This window comes from Thalassophryne amazonica, chromosome 12, assembly GCF_902500255.1.
Source record: "Thalassophryne amazonica chromosome 12, fThaAma1.1, whole genome shotgun sequence".
In the NCBI taxonomy this organism is placed as follows: domain Eukaryota; kingdom Metazoa; phylum Chordata; class Actinopteri; order Batrachoidiformes; family Batrachoididae; genus Thalassophryne; species Thalassophryne amazonica.
Genome location: NC_047114.1, coordinates 31,773,384 through 31,790,313, shown reverse-complemented (window position 1 = coordinate 31,790,313; position 16,930 = coordinate 31,773,384). Strand labels below are relative to the sequence as shown.

Genomic DNA, 16,930 nt, shown 5'->3' with positions numbered 1-16,930 from the left:
TATTTGTTGATGACCCTTTGGCAGCAATTACAGCCTCAAGTCTTCGTGAATATGATGCCACAAGCTTGGCGCATCTACCTTTGTGCAGTTTTGCCCATTCCTGTTTGCACCTCTCAAGCTCCATCAGGTTGGATGGGGAGCATCAGAACTTCTTCCATTTACAGATGATGGAGGCCACTGTACTCATTGGGACCTTCAAAGCAGCAGAAATGTTTCTGTACCCTTCTCTAGATTTGTGCCCCAAGACAATCCTGTCTCGGAGGTCCACAGACAATTCTTATGCATGTGTGATTTGCTAGTTTTTTTTTAATTTTAATAAATTTGCAAAAATCCCCCCCCCCCCAAAAAAAACAACCATTTGTCACATTGTCATTATGGGGTATTGCGTTAGAATTTTGAGGGAAAATTTATTTATTTTTTATATCCATTTTGGAATAAGGCTGTAACATAAAATGTGGAAAAAGTGAAGCACTGTGAATACTTTCTGGATGCACCATATTGAATCACCGTGTACTGTATTTAAGAAGATCAAATATTGTTATGATACCCTGCTGCAGTTCTTTCTCCAAACTTGTAAGTGAACGACTGGCACAAATGTATACTTCGGATCCCTCAACAGGATTTACAAGTAAATAATATGTTATGATATTCAGCATCCAGTAGTCCATAACAAGTGCCACTAAAGACATGTCAATATAATGATTGCACCCTTACAACAGAATTTGGCTTTGGCTTCCAGTGTATTGGGAGAATTGGTAATGCTCCATCTCAGCGACGGAACCAGATCCAGGTATTAATAAGCCAGAATGCCACTGTAGCAGAATACAGGATCATCTCCCGTTTGGAATGTTCCTTATATTCTTCCTCCAGCAGCTGCAGGCGACGGTTTAGCTTTATAATCTGAAAAACAACATGAGTACAAAATATTTAATCTCAACTCAAACGGTTATACATTGTACACATATAGCCCGTTTCCACAAAGCAGTACAGTATAGTTTTGTATGATTTGTGTACCCACTGCAAAAGGCGCTACTACTTGATAGGAGAGGTGGCGATTGCTACGTCAGCTAGGCTTGCCACATGACCTCATTTAAGCATGTGAAAAATGCATCACAGGAAGACACACACACAAAGTTGATGACACAGTAAACAACAATGGAGGAGTTCATGTGTTTCCGACTCGGAATGTGGCTGTTTAAGGCAGCCTTTCCTCAAAAGGCTGCGCAGGGAGACAACGGCTCTCTGTCAACCAATCAACGGACAGCAGTGGGTGGGGCTCCATAATTACTATACCGTACCATGTACTTGGTAGCCCAACAGAAGGATACCAACAATCAGTCTGGTTCGGTATGATTATTTTGGTACGCTACACAACTTCTCATCTTGGAAACATAAGTAATTGTGCCCCGTACAGAACCGAACTGTACTACACTGCTTGGTGGAAACAGGGCTTTACTGTGCACGGGCACATATAGTACATACTGCTAATAGTCATGAAGAGACATGAAAACCCAAGTGGAGTCGTTCTGGTTTTCCACTTCCCCTGACAAGGAAAGGCAAAACTCAAATTTAATTTGGTCATTAAGCACAGGTTATGTGCCTACTTATCTGCTCCAAAGGGAAATTGTCAGTGAAGAATTGCTAATTAAAAGACACACTAATGCAAAACAGTGAGTTGTCAATGAGCATTGCATTTCTGTTGCTGAGCGGGTAATGCTAGTTTTGTGTCAGACGCATTTGTCTTTGTTTTGAATATTCATGGGCTGATTTACTAAAGGTTTGTGTGTAAAAACGTGCACAAACACCATAGCTCCATCAATAAAAATGAATAAATGAAACAAGAAAAAAGGGACTTTGTCACTGTTCATGCATGGTGAAGTCAAGTCAAGTCTGGGAGCATGTGCTGGTGCTGCTCTTTGCAGCATCCATAATACCATGGAACTGCTTTTGGTCCTGGATGGCAACCGCCCTAGCAGACAACCAGTCCATTCACACATCTTTAAAATAATGATCTGGCTCCTACACTTATCAAGATGGTGGAGGTGATGGTCTAGCGGTTAAGCCGTGGGCTTGAGCCCAGAGGATCCTCAGTTCAACAACCTACTCATCGGACAAGAAAATGTGGGTTGATAGACGTAAAAAAACAGCAGTTATCTTACTTTCATTACTACATCATGTGATGTTTCACACAGTGCAAACTGGCTCAATGACATTTCTCTAAAAGCAAGCAGGAGTCAAAGAAGTGCAAAACAGGTTGTTTCAGGCCTAAATGTAGTTCTCATCTGGAGAATTTCTACATGTACAGTCATGGAATTGCAGGAAGTTGGACTTTAATAAATCATAATCCAGCGGTTCACAAACTTTTTCTTTTGCTCTTCACTCAAATAATTTGGCAGAACAGGTTAAAATGAAAATAAATAAATGAATAAATACAATGACTAAGTAAAAATGCAGATAAGTGCAACTGCAACACATTAATGACTAAGCCAGTGACATGTTTACATAAGTGCTGGGCATTAAAGTAGTTATTACCTGTCGTCTTAGTGAAGATGCATCAACTCCGAGCTCCTCGAGGTTTCCATCAAGAGCAGAGTCCTGTGTTCTGTAACAACAAATGTAACAACATTACTCTGAAGGACAGACCTGACTTTTATGGTTGACATAACACTGGGGTAATTCAGGTTTACTGTATTACTTCAGCTTTTGAAGAAACATGAAAACTAATTTATTGCATTTAATTACGCTCAATCATATGTTCAACCACGTAATAATGCAGACATATTTTTAGTTCAACAGAATCAGCTAATAAGTCCTTTAAGTATACTCACTATGCAGCTGCCTGACCGACATGTGCATTAACATGCATCCAAACAACATCTGTAAATGTAATCAGCTTTTAGAAATTGTCTATCAATGTTTTATTATTTATTTAAAGGATTTTGCTTTTTGGGGGGGTTTCTAGTTTGACTTATTGTGGCGGAGGCCAGCAGGTGTCACTGTGCATGTGGTAGTCAAGAGGCCTCACTCCCCCGACATCCAAACCATACTCTGACCACTCAGGCCAGAGCACAGGTTTTGGCCTACTGGACAGAGCGTCCGCCTCCCATGCCAGAGGTCACGGATTTGCGTTCCAAGGGGAGTGAGTGGGAGGAGTCCAACACAACGCATAGTCAGCTGCTAAACTGTTACAAAAATGTGTGCAAATATGCTGTTTTTTGTTTGTTTTTAAATGTATTCACGGTTCATCCCATCATTAAAAAAAAAAGGAGTCATTTGACTCAGGAGATGTGAGTCGAAGTTAAAGTGGTTCAGTCAAAAAATGTGGCAATTCCACCACCAAACTAACAGGGTCTGGACCATCAAAGAAATGAAGCAAAGTGGTTACTGGCTTATTTTATACAAAATAAAAATATACTGGTTGAGAAGGCCACACCAAGGGTTTTCAAAGTGTGGGAGAATGAGCCCCCACCCACCGACACACATACACACAATTTCAATATCTGAGTGTGTCTCTTTTTATTCTTTTACACATCTTAAACACATTTTAAGAGCAGCTGATTATACACACGTGGCCTATGGGAGGGTATTTTTAAATGTCATGATGAGAAAGGTATTGTTATAATCTGAAGACAGATAGGTGTCAACTAAACTTTGCTGTTTTTGCTCTTTTTGCTATGTTTGAAAATTGGAACAATTTGTGCTTGTCACAGATTCACCCAGCATCTGATGTGATTAGATTTTATTTGATAAATGTCAAGCTGACATGTCCCTCTTCAAGATATAAATAGATAAAATAGCCAGTCATAGTGACAATAGGCAGAGCAATATTGCAAATATTTTGTTCTTTCCCACATTTCTGAAATAGGAGGTAACTTCAGTGTAAAAGACACACACATCATTGCCTAACAGCTCAAAGGTGCAAATGTAAGACACATATTTCTGAAATCTATAGAATCTGCTTGTTCTATTGATATCTAATGTTCATTTGTATGTAAAACCAATCTCTTTATATGATGTGTCTAATAACGGTGAAAATGTGACCTCTGCAGTAGCCACAACAACTGATTTTGGCCCTTTTCCAGCATAGTGCATTTCCATGGCAACCAAACTGATTTTGTTGAAAATATTGTAGGGTATGCCATTTTTCCTCAAAATAAGCTGGTGTGAAAAGTTTCAATAAGATCTGCTGACCCGACTTTCCACCCCATGGCTGATTTTCTTATTCAGCAACATATTTGTGCATTTTTGAGGAGCTGTCTATGCATTTACACATTTTACAGCCTTTGTAAACACTTTAAACATTTTAAAGAACTTTCTATTCTTCTATTTTTATTTTCTATCTTCTATTTTAGCCGTTACAGAAGCGGTTGATTACAGACCCGCTGTAAGGTCTTTCCCGCTAAAACACTTGGTAAAAGATAAAAGAACTGTGCCACCCCCCGCCCGTAATTGTTGTCCAGTGTAACATACACTTATATTGTCCATTGTAGCTCTATGTAATCTACGCTTTATTAGAAATAGTTACAAACCTTTAAAACAACAGTAAAATGCTCAATGCAGCGACTAAATTAAAAATCAAAATTTTAAGAAAATGCCTTAGTCGTAGTCACCTGCGGTGCCTGTCACCCAGCACTTCTAGGACCTGTTGGTATGCTCTGCGTGTGGTTGCCTGGATGTAGGCCAGAAACCCTGCAGTTGTGAAGAGGTTAATGTTTGCATCCTCGGGGGGAGAGAGAGGAGGACATGGCCGGACTGTGGCAGCAGATGGGGAAGGGGTTATACTGGTAGAAAACAGGGACAAAGATACCTTTAAAACACACAAGAAATGGCAACAAAATAAAAAGGCAGCAGCAGTGAGGCAGTGTTGTTGTGAGGTTCCTGTGTAACACCGGATGCTTACCTCACATCACATCTGCTGGTCTGACTGCTGTGGCGGCCAGATGCGTTCTCACTGGCACTGCGTTCTCTTCGAGACCGGGAATGGAAATGGGCCTAGGAATGGTATGTAGATTTTACACCATGGCAGATACACAATCCAAGTTACAGGTTAAAGTGCTTTATTTTCACTCTCTTTCAAAGTATGGTACTGTAGCTTACACTCTGGCCACATTGTCACATAGGAACAGGAGTTTACCAGTATCTTATTCTTAAAAGTGAAATAAACCCAGACTACATCATCTGAACTCCAACTCCACAGAGCTCAGCAAAGTATTAAATCATAGTTATATCACCTACTATAGTGAAGAAAGTGAGGCAAGAAGAAGAAGAAGAAAAAAAAAAAAAAAAAAAAAAAAACCAAAAGCCTTTTTTGTGGCAAGTAGGTAGGACTGGCGGCTCTCGCATAGGGCCAGCCCTCCGGGACAGGTACTACCATAAGGTTTAAAAACGTCTATGTACACACTTTAAAAGGACATTGTTCATATTGTATTTACATTGATACATAAATGTATTGTACAGTGCATCCAGAAATTATTCACAGCACTTCACTTTTTACACATTTTGTTATGCTACAGCCTTATTCCATAATGGATGAAATTCATTCTTTTCCTCAAACTTCTACATACAATAACCCGTAATGACAATGTGAATAAGGTTTTTTTTGTTGTTTGTTTCTTTTTTTTCTAGATTTGTGCAAATTTATAAAAAAAAAAAAAAAAAAAAAAAAAAAACCAAACAAAAAAAAAACAACAACAAAGAAATCACATGTACATAAGTGTTCACAACATTTGCCATGAAGCTCAAAATTGAGCTCAGGTTCATCCTGTTTCCACTGATCATCCTTGAGATGTTTTTACAGCTTAATTGGAGTACACCTGGAGTAAATTTAGTTGACTGGACATGATTTGGAAAGGCACACACCTGTCGACATACAAGTTCACACAGTTGACAAGGCATGTCAGAGCACAAACCAAGCATGAAGTCAAAGGAATTGTATGTAGACCTCCAAGACAGGATCGTCTCGACACACAAATCTGGGGAAGCGTATAGAAACATTTCTGCAGCTTTTAAGGTCCCAATGGGCACAGTGGCCTCCAATATCTATAAACAGAAGACCATCAGGATCCATCAGGACTCTTCCTAGAGCTGGCCACACGTCTAAACTGAACAACTGGGGGGAGAGACATTACTCTTTTGAAAAAAATGATTGGCCATTTGAATTTTCAATAGGCAGCTAGGTAGGGGTCAATTGAAGAATTACACAGGGGTCAAAATTAAATGATGCTCCAATCATATTGAAAACTACACCACATTATTTGTCTGATCACAAAGATTCCAAAAAGGTATAGTTTGGACTACCTGTGACTGAATATTATGGCGTTATGGGGTAAAAACAGCAAGAATGGTGACAAAAGTCAATTGTGATGCAAAGTTAATAGGGATTTAAAAAGGAATGGTTTGGACCATCTATCATGCTTAGTTATCATGTTACGGGTTAAAATATGTCATGTCATCGAAACCAATGGATGTCAACAACTGACCTTTACTTTGCAGACCAAACATTCACCACAGTCAAAACTATTCCATTTATTAATCCTATTAGCTTAACCAATTATTTGAACCACATTTTACCAAAATTGGAGCAACTTTCAACCCCCGTACAAACTGAAATTGACCTTTTTTTTTGCCATTTTTGCTGTTTTTACTGCATAACTCCATAACATTCAGTCACAGACAGTCCAAACTACACCTTTTTGGAATCTTTGTGATCAGACAAATAATATGATGTAGTTTTCAATATGATTTGAGCATGTTTTAATTTTGACCCCAGTGTAATTCCTCAATTGACCCCTACCTGGCTGCCTACTGAAAATTCAAATAGCCAATCTGTTTTTCCAAAAGAGTAATGTCTAAGGAGTATTTGTCCTGAATTTGTTGCTTCTATCACCATTTGCAAGATTGTTTCAGTTATCTGCTGCATTACTAAGAAACTAAATAGTTTATTTGACGAGTATCATGGTTGTCATTTATAGCTGATCAGCTAACACCGTCTCCACAACTATTTTTATTGTGGTGTACTGTTTTGGAGCGCACAAGTCCAGCTGAAAATTAAAAGGAAAATACGTGTTCAAAAGATGAGAGGAGATGAGGTGTACCATGATTTCTGCAGCTTAAAGTGTCAGCAAATCAACAGTGCAATGAAGATTTGCCATTATTTCAACTCTCACTCCTGTTTTAATTATTCTAACACCAGAACAAAGTGCATTAGTGCAGCACAGTCACTGTGCATGCCCCTGTGCATCGTGATGAGGTGCACATAAATGTTTTACCTTTGTTGGCGTGGTAATAATCCAAACATGGAGTCAGTCATGTACGTAAGCCCAGCACTTAGACAGGCAATTGTAGCAGTAGTACTGCGGGTTTCAACCACTCTGGGGTTTTTAATTTAGAGTCAGTGATTGAGAGCCACACGGGTTCAATTATGGCTGAGCTGTTAAAGTATCTGTTGGAAGCAAATTCATTTTGGATTATTACAAATACTTTACTTTGCAAAGTACAAAGTTGTCACAGCAAAGAAAAAATAAATCCTGCAGAGAGGCAGAGAGAGGAAAAGAGATGCATCAATAAACATTTTAGAGTCAAATCACAGCCCTCTAAATCATAATTGAACCAAATCAGGAGGTGCCTAAAGAGTCACACCCATAGTATAAAGTTCAACCCTCCCTGTGATGACTTCATCGTCCAGCGAGATGTTTTACCGCAGACATTGTGATTTTCCAATTAAGTAGGCATCGACTAACCCACAAACATACAATGCAAATCCTTCTGGCCATCTCTATATTCATCAGCACTCTCAGCTCAAACATTGCAGCTGTAGTGCTTTTTCAAAGCATGAAACCATATTGCTGCTCATTAGTGAACATACACACATTTACCTCTGCAGTGAAACTGTCACTGTTACCGGATACTTCTAATGATGTTTTTTGTTAACTCATTGGCAACAAGAAGTAGTTTAATCTGAGTCTTTATCGCCCGATCCAATAATATTAATTGGCCAGTTAGCCCTCAGCATTGTTTGCACTCTTAAATAATAATAATAATGCACCAATTTTTTTCTGGGTGAAAAGATGATCCCCAAAGCATCAAAAATAGAGCCAAAGTTGAAAAATATCAAACCTTTCCTTTAAAACTTACCGAGTTGCTGGCACGGCTCTGTGAAGCAGCAGGTTGCTCAGTCTCAAGGGAGTCCGGTGGCAGTTGTGTGAGAGTGAGGACGTGTGGCGGTGCCTTCATGGTAAGGTCTGCAGGAGGGATGCACTGAATAAGGTCCAAGTCATGAGGATGAGGGAAGTGAGGGTCCTCGACAGGCCCTGTAAAGTGATGATGATGAGTGGAAAAGAACATTTTTAACCAATGATAACCATGACCACTTTTTTTTTTTTTTAAAGAAAATACTTAGATGCAAACAAAACATAAACAAAACAAACAAAAATCACATAGCATGAAGGATATACAGTGGGGAAAATAAGTATTTGACCCCCTGTCAGTTTTGCAGGTTTTCCCACCTCCAAAGAATGGAGAGGTCTGTAATTTTTATCGTAGGTACACTTCAACTGCAAGAGACAGAATCTAAAAAAAAAAATAAAAATAAAAATACAGAAAATCACATTGTATGATTTTTAAATAATTAATTTGCATTTTTAATGCATAAAATAAGTATTTGACCCCCTACCAACCAGAAAGAATTCTGGCTCACACAAACCTGTTCATTTTTCTTTAAGAAGCCCTCTTATTCTGCACTCTTTACCTGTATTAATTGCACCTGTTTGAACTTGTTACCTGTATAAAAGACACCTGTTAACACACTCAATCACACTCCAACCTGTCCACCATAGCCAAGACCAAAGAGCTGTCTAAGGACACCAGAGACAAAACTGTAGACCTGCACAAGGCTGGAGGGACAATAGGACAACAGGCAAGCAGCTTGGTAGAAGACAACAACTGCTATGATTATTATTAGAAAGTGGAAGAAACATAAGATGACTGTCAATCTCCCTCGGTCTGGGATTCCATGCAAGATCTCACTTTGTGGGGTAAGGATGATTCCGAGAAAGCTCAGAACTACACAGGAGGACCCGATCAATGACCTGAAGAGAGCTGGGACCACAGTCACAAAGATTACATTAGTAACACATGCTGTCATGGTTTAAAATCTTGCAGGGCAGCAAGGTCCCCCTGCTCAAGCCAGCACCTGTCCAGGCCTGTTTGACGTTCACCAGTGACCATCTGAATGATCCAGAGGACGCATGGAAGAAGGTTATGTGGTCAGATGAGACCAAAATAGAGCTTTTTGGAATCAACTCCACTTACCAAGTTTAGAGGATGAGAACAACCCCAAGAAAACCATCTCAACCTTGAAGCATGGGGGTGGAAACATTATACTCTGGGGGTGCTCTTCTGCAAAGGGGACAGGAGGACTGCACCGTATTGAAGGGAGGATGGATGGGGTCATATATTGCGAGAGTTTGGCAAACAACCTCCTTCCCTCAGTAAGAGCACTGAAGATGGGTTATGGCTGGGTCTTCCAGCATGACAATGACCCCAAACACACAGCCAGGACAACTAAGGAGGGGCTCCGTAAGAAGCATTTCAAGGTCCTGGAGTGGCCTGGCCAGTCTCCAGACCTGAACTCAATAGAAAATCTTTGGAGGGAGCTGAAACTCCAAAGCTGAAAGATTTGGAGAAGTGGACCAAATCCCTGCTGCAGTGTGTGACAACTTGTCAAGAACTACAGGAAAACGTCTGACCTCTGTAATGGCAGACAAATGTCTCTGTACCAATTGTTGAGCTCTGTTTTTCTAGGGGTCAAATACTTATTTTATGCAATAAAATGCTAATTAATTATTTAAAAATCATACTATGTGATTTACTGGATTTTTTTAGATTCTGTCTCTCACAGCTGAAGTGTACCTACGATAAAAATTACAGACCTCTCCATTCTTTGTAGGTGGGAAAACCTGCAAAACTGACAGGGGGTCAAATACTAATTTTCCCAACTGTAAATTAAATACAAAATATAAATAAATGCTGGTGTGCCTCAATTAATGCAAAGTGCTTGTTTATTTTCATCAGATACACATTCACTTACAAACCATGTCAGCACACCTGCTGCAAGTTCACTTTCAGAGCTTTGTTCTTTCTGTTAATCTTTTATACTCACACAATGGCAATGCGTACACTCAGGCTTAAGGAAATATATATTGGGCATGTTTACCAGAATAATCTTTTAAATGAAGTCCAGTATGCTGTGCACAACCTGCTACCATAAGTCTCTCAGGAACCTGCATCATAGTTGTGTGAGTGGTGACGGGCTGCTGGCGGGGAAGAGACTCTGTGTGGTTCTCTGGGGCCACCTTGAGGATCTCTGGGATTCGCATACGCTGGTTTGATGCCCTCCCTTACTGCAGTTCATAATGGATGCGGTTATTTCAGCCACCTCTGCGTGGGGGGAGGCGAGAACATTGGTGCACTCATCCAGCCTGTGGATGTACATAACAAAAGGAAATGGAAAAATACTGAAAAAGACTGCCTTAAAGTACATGTTTGAAGATACTGCTCAATGGTTCCTACTGCCCCACAAAAGATGATCAGTTATTCCAAGAGCAAACTGGAGGTACAAACTGTGTGTGGTTTATGTGTTTTTGTTTTAACTTGCTTCGCTGGTTCCGGAGCGGCTTATATTTAGAAGTGATTTATAGAGGAAAAAAATACTATATCATCATCTCTGGCCATGAGATTGTGCAGAAGGTTGCACAATTAGCTGGATAGTCAACTACCAGTAAAAAAAGAGAAGAAACTCTGAGGTTTCTGGTCTTACGAGAAACAACTGAAATGAATAAATCACACTCTCAAAACTGAAAGACTAGTGTCCTGGAATAACAAGAGGTAAAAACCTTCAACTCTGCACTCAGCCTGTTTGTGGTGAATGGATCACAGTGGTTCTGTGATCTGTACAGACCCCCCCCACAAGAGTCTGACATGCATATGCAGTAGGGCTGCAGCTATCGATTAATCGAGTAATCAGATAAATACTTTTGGCGTTTTAAAACATCATCAATAGTCCAGGGATCTCCCTACTAAGCATGGCACAATGTTTGCAGCGCCAAAGTCTTGACATTTTGTTGAAATGGCAATGGGATGTGCTTTCTGTTTTGTTTTTAACCATTTTTAAGTTTTTTTTTTTTTAAGGTTGGTGGACTGGGTCCCTGCATGATTTTTGTTTAATCTCCTTTCTATGCAATTCAGCAGATGCATTTCAGCTGGAGGTTGAACATGCAAGCCTCGAAGTATGTTTTTAATTATTTATTTAAGTTATAGTGTTTGTGAAGTGTTGTTTGTTGCCCAAAAAAGCGAAAATTAAAAAAGCGAAACACTCGGTGCGAGTCTGAGCAAAACACAGAAGAAAGAAGTGGACTTTTGCTTTCACAAACTGTTTGTCAGTGTGGCCGGAACAGAGCTGTGACTCGTCCGGTCTGAGAAGAGTGCTGAGAGCCCCTCACACCAGGCAGAGAGAGACAGCAGTAAACAGTCACTCCCCACGTAGAGGTGACCGTGTGTTTTTTAAAAAAGACAAACACTGCTTCACTTAAATGTGCAGTAAGCTATTCAGATGATCGGCGTGGACCTCTCTTCTCTTAACCCTCTGGGTCGGAGGGCATTTTTTGGACAGTTCACTTGCCTGCCATAAAGTTTTATATTGCTGTTAACAGCTCTCCCTGCATCCCACAATCAAGTTTTATGTCTCATTTTTTTCAGGACAACCTGTGCTTTCAGAATATATATGTTTGTTGTGTTTTATAAGAGTAATAAAGGCAACTGTTTTGACACTTTATAAAGGTAATCTGAGGTCTTGTGTGAAAGTCTGTACAACAAAAAGGTTCAAACAAAAACACCAAATGCCATTTTGAACAATATATACAAAATGGTCTATGAGTTTTGTTGTCCACTGATATGATAACAATGCTGTATGTATGTATGTATGTAGTATGGATGGATAGATGGATAGATAGACAGATAGATAGATAGATTTGCGCGTTGGGACGGAGGCGCAGGGCACAGAACAAAAAAGAAACGCCGTGATGAAGCCTCCAGGACAAGTTTGTGGCATGTCCAGCTCATCCACAATTTCTCGGATAGTCACACGACTGAAAAGCCACCGGGAAAGCCGTCTGAATTTTCCCATGGTTGCAAGAGCTGAGCATGTTAGGCTTGTCCTGTGAGACCAACACGGAGGTGCTTTCGTCCCGCGCCATGAGGCAGCTCCGTGGCGAAGTTCTCTGCTCCTCTTTCCATTACAAAAACTCTGTAACAGTGGAATGTGGCGAAAAGTGCTATGTCCAGCTGTCTTGCCATTTCTCTGGTAGTCAGATGACTCCGATCAACAAAGCGTTCACTTACGAACTGATCTGGTCGTTTGAGCCTGTCGATTGCCGCCGGATGCGCGGCTCGCCATCCGCTGCTGTGGACCGTCTTTAATCCAGTTGTAATTGTCCCTTAATCTGTGTGATCCCCATAAGATCTTCACTGAAAGCCATCTGAATTTTCCAAATGGTTTCCACTTGGCTGTCTCTCACACTTTCTGAAAAATTTTGGATGAAGCAAAGCGGCAGTCGATCAGCCAATTTCCTGACAATGAAAATCCGACGAGGGGGCTGGACCACTCCTCCCACAAGCGTGCTCACAGGCGAATGACGCAACCGACAGGCGTAAAAAAACTCACGCATGCGCATGAAGGTTCAAGCTTGGCTGATGCAATCACACAATGATTCAAATCCATATAGTTTTGCAAAAAATAAAAAGGTCCGTTACTTTTCTAACAGACCTTGTAGATCCAGAATCCAATATAGTTTTGAGGAATTCACAAGTCTGGTGAAGTAGGGACTTGAAGGTTAAAAGCAGAGAGATAAGGGAGAGTGGAGGAGATGTGACTGCCCTCGTCAGAGTCCCAAGCAGAGAGCAAACAGAGTTATCCAGTAACATTTACATGCAAACTAGTGGAGCAATCCTGATAGTTACACAGTCTTTGTTTGAGCACGTGAGATTGTCATCAGAGGCTCTCTTCCTGCTCCTGCTTTCACTGATCGCTGTGCATAATGGTGCAGGGCACACTGAGTATGTACTCACTGGGAGCACCCAGGGGGCTATTCAAACAGGCCAACTAGTAACACATCACTCCTGAAAACGTTCTTTGGCTTTTTCACGTGAGGGGTAAATTCTGCCCTACCATTGGATTTTTGGAAAACCATGTGACGGTGAAACCAATTCCGATTGGACACTCACATTGCGCAAATCATCACACAGCTTCTATGAGGAGTACAAGATGGCTGATGATGACGAAAAGTCAGCGAGGTGAACTTTCCAGCAAAAAAAAAGTAAGTTTCTATCTCATATCATTCAAAAGTTATTTATAATTTAGTAAAGCTTGGTCTAGCCATCTTATACGACGGCGTTCACCCCAGAGGGGTTAAAGGCTTTATTATACTCGTGTGCGCTTGGAAGCTGTAGCCTTTCGCACTAAATTCATTAACAGTTACACGGCATATGCGCATGCTCTAGTCTTTTTTTTCTGGTGATGTTGCAGCACCACACACAGCCTGGCATATTTACTACAACGTTAAATGAAGCTTCGTGCACAGAATTTGCCTCATCAGTTTTTTTGTAATCGAATTATTCGAGTTACTTGACTAATCATTTCAGCCCTACTATGCAGCGTGCCAAGTGATGTAATAAAATCATCAGGATGATTACTTGTCTGTCTGTTAGCAGGATTACGTCAAACCTACTGCACGGACTTTGACGAAATTTTCATCACAGATACATAGTAAGCCCTGGTCCGACCACATAATAAAGCGAAGGGCGACGACGACCTAATGAGACCATGTAACATAATTTTTTTGTGCGAGTCAAGTTATTCAAGAAACGTGGGACAATAGTTGGCTGTTAGAGGCCAGATTATTCGGCTAACGTGGCTCATCTTTGAACGTGACGTTATTTTGTGAAGTTCAAAATTTAGCAGACATAGTGTAGGGCGATTGTGTACGAGGTACTACGAGGACAAACGAGGATATCAGAGGCATGGTTAGTGGCAAGTATGAAGCGTTAGAGGCCCATTAGCCAAGAAACCTAGGCAGCTATGAGGACAGGAAAGGCTACCTGCAACAGAGCAGTTCCACTCTGAGAAAGTCCTTGTAGCCTTTTTTAACATCCGGTTTCCTCCTGCAATTCCTTCAGAAGAACATAATAATGTCCATGCAGTGGCCTATGCAGGATCCACTGTCTGACCCAGCACCTCTTCTTCTTTTTTTGTTGCTTCCTCATCTCCTTCTGCAGCAAACGACCAGCAGCAGCCAAATTTTAGATGATGTTCTGCAAGGCAATCTTGACCTTCCTTTGATGTGGCAACATCTTCAATGGATGCTGGTGAATGTGATAACCCCCATTTTATATAGGGACCAAGTCTGGGAGGGGTGGAAGGTTGGGCCAAACCCATGCCTAAACATGGTCCTACGTGTCGTAAAGTGGTGCTACAATGGCTCATACTTGGCTCTATGTGGCTGTACAAGCCATTCGAGGCACAAATGACAGGTCAAGTTGTGGCTCATTAGAAGCTGATACCTAGCACATGCAAAGTACATAAGGCTTCTTCGTAGTAGATGCGTGACAGATTTATAAATGGCTCATTATTTGAATAATCACTGAAATTTCTGACAAATCCATACGTGGCTCATTATTCATGGCTTTATCATTCGGGTCTGACCAGGACTTTAGGCTATGGAAGAATCCATTAGCTTTTGGAAGGAAACTGAGGTTCCAGCAGCATTGCATAGCAGCACACAGTGTAAGAAGCACACAGAGCATCAAAAGTGAAAGTAAAACAAACAAGCAACCAACAACAACAACAAAAAAAACAATTGCAAATATAATACAAATATCAGACGTACTGATTGCTACTGGTTTATTGGCTACTACTGTTTCTCTCCTTCCCATCCTCTGTCTTCCTCTTAGGCCTCGTACCCCCGACTGAGGAGTTGTACAGTCTGATGGCCTGAGGGACTTTATATGGGCTTAAAGGATAACTTCAAAACTAGTTCACAGATTCTCACCAAATTTGCACCACAGATAGATATTAGTGTATGGAAGACTCCATTTTGGAAGTGATCTGGATCTGGACTGGTAGACGTCAGAAATCTCTGATTGCTCTTGTTGTGTTTGCAATTAATTAAAGGTTTACACAAATGTGATTTTGTGCCATGGTACCATTGTTTTTAAAGTGATAACTCTATTCATTTCCATGCAGTTATGGTAAAAAGCACAGTCTGACTGGAGGTTAAAGCAGCTCCATGTGTACATCCTACAGTCACAAACACAGCCAATTAAAACAGCTTCATACTATGTTTACTGCATGCTCAGTACACTTATATTATATTGACTATCTATGACTGAATTCTATGGCGTTATCAGGTAAAAATAGAAAAATGGTGACAAAGGTCCATTTTCACTTATCCAGTGGTCAAAAGTTAGGACCCCCTAGCACATAGTATGAATAAGTACAAATCAGGGTGAATCACTGCAGAACAGCTCGTATGAGCGAACCACAAAAACACCGAGCTGACGGGCAGGCGTGAACGATCCTGCTGCGACGGGATCGTGTCTTCATACCTAAAAGAAGGTGGGCGGATCGATCCCAATATCGATAATATTGATACCAAAGCTGGTATTGATATTGGACGATCCTCGTGTAAAAAGATCGATACTCAAGATTTTTTTCTCTCCCCGCACGCACTGACTGCTGCGCACGCAGATTCATCAAAGTCTACTCTGTCTGTAACAGCAGTGCTGCGCTGTCACACAACACGGAGCAGTGCTACTCTCTGTCTGTAAGAGCAAGTGCTGCAACTGTCTCACACACACGGAGCAGCGCGCCATTGTATTGTGGTTTGTCATCCCTCTACCCTCAGGAGATTTTGTTTTCAGTTGAGTGATATTTTTTAAACAAAAATGTTGATGGTGATAATAAAGTATTTTGTTGTCACATACAATATTTTGTGAAATTCTATCCTAGGTCGTTCGGATCCTTTGGATCTATGAAGCTTAAATATGGAAAAGTATTGGTAGCGATATCGGCAATACTGGGCCTGTAATTTACTTGGTATCGGATCAATACCAAAATCCCGGTATCGCCCACCTCTAGTTCTTAATGAGCCACCACAAGATTTTCACCGGCCTCCCACTAAATATTTCTGGCAGACGCAACAGCAGACAGGCAATCTTACGAAATACTAGACCCAAACAGATCTAGTGGTGCCTCAGATTACATAGTAAATGTAAATGTCTTCACATAATGTCAGAGTCCAGAAGTACACAAATATTGCACTCTGCGCATGTTAGCTAACCGCTAATGGGAGCCACTACATTAGGTGTGACAGCACATTAGCAAAGCAGCTAATGACAGGCTAACAACTTAGGTTTTCTTAGCTACTTACCGTTAACAACGTAACTTGAGCACAGGAATGTAAAATGTAATGTGTCCAAATTAAAGCTAATGCACGTTTTCTGCGTTAAAATCAACGGCATCAAGCAAGCAAGAAGAGCACATTAGCTATCAAAATAATACACGCACAGCAGCGATAACTGATGCTGGGGAGCGTAACGGCACTAGGTAACGTCACGTGTAGGTGTTACTTGTTATGAAAAATCTACATGAAGGTGATGGTGTTTCATAAAAAAAAATCAAAAACAAACAGGAAAATAACGTGATTTTTTTTCCCATCTGTGTCATAACTAATTATCGACAACCGGCCGGGATGAAGGTCGCGGTACAGCCATCTTACGACTCTCTCAAGAGCCACTGAGAGCCACACTCACGAGTGCCACTAACTTAGCTTATGACAAGCTAAAAGTGGACTCTCTCGTTATGGCCGAACAACTCTCC

At 40.8% G+C, this 16,930-nt stretch overlaps 1 pseudogene; it reads right to left on the bottom strand.

The window, feature by feature from the left end:
• Nucleotides 1-727: 727 nt before the first annotated feature.
• Nucleotides 728-16,587, bottom strand: LOC117522526 (annotated as a pseudogene).
• Between the last annotated feature and the right edge of the window lie 343 nt (nt 16,588-16,930).